General features: G+C 42.0%; 1 protein-coding gene across 1 annotated transcript in view; it reads left to right on the top strand.

Moving 5' to 3' along the window:
• Nucleotides 1-5,000, top strand: part of LOC311226538 (ubiquitin-conjugating enzyme E2 E2-like) — a 112,714-nt gene that overhangs the window by 96,291 nt on the left and 11,423 nt on the right. The window lies entirely within an intron of this gene.

Genomic DNA, 5,000 nt, shown 5'->3' with positions numbered 1-5,000 from the left:
AAGTACCTTGGAGTCCACATATCCGAGGACTTGATATGGACCACACACATTGACAGTGTTATCAAGAAGGCACGACAATGCCTCTACTTCCTTAGGCGCCTAAGGAAATTCCAAGTGAGTCAGAAGATCCTCAAGAACTTCTACTCATGCACAATAGAGAGCATCCTGACTGGCAATATCACCTCCTGGTTTGGGAATAGCACTGCACAAGACCGTAGCAGACTACAGAGAGAAAGCACACGTTCAGCCGAAAGCACAATTGGAGAGGGGCTTCCCACTCTCCAAGACATTTACAACAAGCGCTGCATGGGTAAGGCTAAGAGAATAATCAAAGACCCCAGCCACCCAAACAACTGCCTCTTTGAACTGCTGCGGTCAGGCAAGCGATACCGGAGTCTCATGGCAAGCACAGAGAGACTCAGAAGGAGCTTCTATCCCCCATCAGGATGCTCAATGAACAATAACAAACCATCAAATACACCCACAGCACACACATCCACACGCACACACTCACTTTAAATAAACAACACACTGTAGCACCCACTTTACCCACTTTAGACACCAACACACTTTATATTTATTGGTAAGGAGATTTGCACATCAATCTCATACCTCACTGCACCTCATTGCACCTCACCACCACAAGGTGGCACCACAAGCTAAGCTATACCTCACCATTCCTACACTGTACTGTATCTGCATTGTATATAGTATATACTGTACGTACACACATACTATGTATATTGACATTTTTTGTTTTGTTTACACTTGTTTACGTACTTGACTTTCTATTTTATACTTATATTATACTTATTTTATACTATCTTTTATTTGATCTTGCACACTCTCAGGAGCAAAACAGAAAGAAGCATTTCATGCAAAAGGATTCTGTATTTCTGTATGACAACTAATAAAGAAACTTGAACTTGATGTCTATTTAAATTAGAATATCAACATTATAAAAGGCACTTTGGTTGCCAAAATTTCTTTTTTCTTTTTTTTTCGGAAACGGTGTGTTCAAGTTTCAAGTTTGTTTATTATTTGTCACAACAAAATACAGAATATTTTATGATGAAATGCTTGTTTCTGTATGAGCCCCTCAGAGTGTGCTACATACAGTAAAAAGAAAGTAAGTAAAAAAAAAGGTTATTAAGAAGTAAGTAAAAAGGCTGGGTGGCGCAGTGGACATTGCGCTCGTCACCAACGCAAGAGACACCAGTATCGAATCCGGCTGTCAGCGTTGCCTCCGGCTTGGGCCGGCCGTCATACTGACTCAATTGGCAGAGTTAGCGGGAGGGAAGTCGATGGGTGGTAGTCTGGTCGTTGTAAACAGCGACTCCTACAGGTCGGTCAGGGCGCCTGCACAGCAGAGACAGGAAAATGGCGGGGGCAGTGTGAGCCTCCTACACGTTACTCCTCGCCAATGAGAGTCCGCGCTGGCAGGTGAAAAGATGTGACTGGCTGCCTCGGAGGGGACATGTGATGGGCTTCTATCCTCCCTACGACCGGCCAGTGGGGGGTACATGCGAGCAACGATCAAGACAGGGGAGGGGAGAATTGGCACGGCTAAAAAAATTGGATGGGAGAAAAATAGAAAAAGGAGGAGAAAAAGTGGATAAAAAAAAGAAGTAAGTAAAAAGTAAGTAAAGTCAATATGCATATATACAATATACAATACAGAGTAAAATGAGTAACAGTGGGGTACAATGCAGAGGTACAAAACTTAGGGTAGGGTGCAAATGAGGTATGAATGTAGTGCAAATCTCTTTAATAATAGATAAATATAAAGTGTGTTAAAGTGTCTAAAGTGAGTGGTAAGGTGAGTGTTTGTTGTGTGTACATGTGGATGTGTGTGCAGTGAGTGTAGATGTTGGGTTGTTACATAGTGTCATTGTCGTTGAGCATCCTGATGGCCAGGGGATAGAAGCTCCTTCTGAGTCTGTACTGGCCATGAGACTCCGGTAGCGCTTGCCTGACCGCAGCAGTTCAAAGAGGCAGTTGTTTGGGTGACTAGAGTCTTTGATTATTCTCTTAGCCTTGGCCCTGCAACGCTTTTTATAAAGGTCCTGGAGAGTGGGAAGCCCACCTCCAATTGTGCGCTCGGCTGAACGGGCCACTCTCTGTAGTCTGCTGCGGTCTTGTTTGTTGCTATTCCCTATTGTGTGTGTGTGTGTGTGTGTGTGTGTGTGTGTGTGTGTGTGTGTGTGTGTGTGTGTGTGTGTGTGTGTGTGTGTGTGTGTGTGTGTGTGTGTGTGTGTGTGTGTGTGTGTGTGTGTGTGTGTGTGTGTGTGTGTGTGTGTGTGTGTGTGTGTGTGTGTGTGTGTGTGTGTGTGTGTGTGTGTGTGTGTGTGTGCACATGTGTTGGTGTATGCGTGTGTGTGCACATACGTGCATATGTGTGTGTGCGTGTGTGTGTGTGAAAGACTTGTGTGCGCACGTGTGTGTTGTGCTGATGCAAGTATATGTCAGCGTTTAAAGGAGCCCCTGGTGAGCAGCACGGCCTCTCTTCTGTTTATTTATACTTGTGATCTTGTCCTGGGGGTGTGGTCTCCACTCGTCCTGGGGGTGTGGTCTCCGCTCTCCAAACTCTCAGCGGTTCAATGCTAAACAATGCTCTATTTGCTCTATTTTGAGGGCCAAACATTAAAAAAAAAAGGAGCATCTGTACCAGCACTGAGAAATAAATAGAAATACATTTTCGGATGTTCTCTAAATTGGCCCCTCTTTGGACTGCAAATGGCACAGAGCGTAGATGCACTGAGAAGTATTTGGTTTGCCTTGGACTAAATATTTATGGGATATGGTTGAGCTAGCGGCGGAGGTTGCAGCAACAGCAAACAGTTGCCTAAAACAAGGAGGGAAGCATGCTCTGAAAACCTGTGGTAGTGTAATATAATAATAATAATAATAATAATAATAATAATAATAATAATAATAATAATAATAATAATAATAACTTTATTTGTATAGCACTTTTCATACAGAGGTTGCAGTTCAAAGTGCTTCACAACAGTAAAAAATACAGGCATAAGCGGGCATAAAAAAGATAGACAGGTAGCAAGGTATGGCAAATCACAGTGTTTCACATTAGGATCTAGCATCCCAATAGGCTCTCCGCTTACAGTTTTCAGTACCACAAATAATAAAAATAGTTTAAAATGATTCAGTTTAAAAATAGTCTAAAAATTATAAAATAGAACAGACATAAAAAATACAGGCATGAGCGAGCATAGCAAGGTATGGTAAATCACAGTGTTTCACATTAGGATCTAGCATCCTAATAGGCTCTCTATTCAGTAATACAAATAATCACAGTGTTTCAGTAAGAAGTAAAAAGTGCAATAACCGACCCATGAATTTGATAGGCAGGGTATGGTAAATCACAGTGTTTCACATTAGGATCTAGCATCCTAATAGGCTCTCTATTCAGTAATACAAATAATAAAGTAGTTTAAAATGATTAAGTTTAAAAATAGTCTAAAAATTATAAAATAGAACGGACATACAACAACAGTAAACAATTTAAATAGCAAGGTTACAGTAAAAAGTGTGAAAAATAGTTTAAAATGATTCAGTTTAAAAATAGTCATCAGTAAGAAGTAAAAAGTGTGATAACCGACACATGAATTTGATAGGCAGTGTAAAATAAGATAAAATTAGCATAGTAAAGTAGGCAGGGTAAGAATAGTGCAGGTAAGTCATTGAAATGCCTGAGCAAAGAGATAGGTTTTAAGCTGTCTTTTGAAGATGTCTAGCGAGTTGGCTTCCCTGATGTTTTGGGGTAGTTTGTTCCACAGTTTTGGGGCATAGTTGATAAAGGCTGCATTACCGATCCTCTTTTGACTGTTTCTGGGAGCCTCTAGTAGTCCAGCAGCTGATGATCGCAGTGTTCTTGCTGGCGTGTAATTTATTAGAGTGTTGGTGATGTAGCTAGGTCCCTGTCCATTTAGAGCTTTGTATGTAAGGAGAAGGACCTTAAAGTAAATTCTAAATGTTACAGGAAGCCAGTGTAAAGCAGCTAAGACTGGACTAATGTGCTCTAATAATATAATATAAGACACATTTAAATCAAGAGTAGCGCATTCTGTGCGATGGTACTGGCTTATTGAAAAAGGCACCTGAAAGCTACCCATTTCTGAATAAACCAACATGTCAGAGGGAGTTTGATCATAATTATAATATTTATAGAATATATAAAATAACAATAACAATCATATCATACGAGTGCAGCAATAATAATTCAATGTAATTTCTTCCAGAAAACCCTCGTTCCCATTCCACTTCTCTTCATTTATCATCTGAGAGGTGTGGCCAGAACACCAGCATAGGGGAAGTGGGCGGGAAGTTAGATGGTTGCTACGGATGCCAGTCGCCATCTTTGGTGGGTTACGTAACATCAATTTGCATTGAGAAATGACTAAAACTGCAAAATGTACAGAAACTGACAAAGGGATGGAGTAAAAGAACAGTGGCGGTTTCTCCCATGATGCTCGTCGGGTTTTGTGTGGTGGCTTTTCATAACAACAAGACTTCCAGGCCATCTGTCAACACACACAGTCTCTGGGAGAGTGATCCTCCCAGAAGACAACATAACATTATGTGACATAACACATTCCCTGGCCAAAGTCAACATTCCCAGGCCCTAGTCAACAGCCCGCTTTCCTAGTGTTACAACGCATTCCTATAGGCCCTAGTCAATGTTCCTAGGCCCTAGTCAATGTTCCTAGGCCCTAGTCAATGTCCCTAGGCCCTAGTCAATGTCCCTAGGCCCTAGTCAATGTTCCTAGGCCCTAGTCAATGTCCCTAGGCCCTAGTCAATGTTCCTAGGCCCTAGTCAATGTCCCTAGGCCCTAGTCAATGTCCCTAGGCCCTAGTCAATGTTCCTAGGCCCTAGTCAATGTCCCTAGGCCCTAGTCAATGTTCCTAGGCCCTAGTCAATGTCCCTAGGCCCTAGTCAATGTCCCTAGGCCCTAGTCAATGTCCCTAGGCCCTAGTCAATG

This window comes from Notolepis coatsorum (genome assembly GCF_963971535.1).
Source record: "Notolepis coatsorum genome assembly, chromosome: 4".
NCBI classification, from domain to species: domain Eukaryota; kingdom Metazoa; phylum Chordata; class Actinopteri; order Aulopiformes; family Paralepididae; genus Notolepis; species Notolepis coatsorum.
The sequence above is the reverse complement of the archived record's forward strand: the minus strand, read 5'-3'. Positions and strand labels throughout refer to the sequence as shown.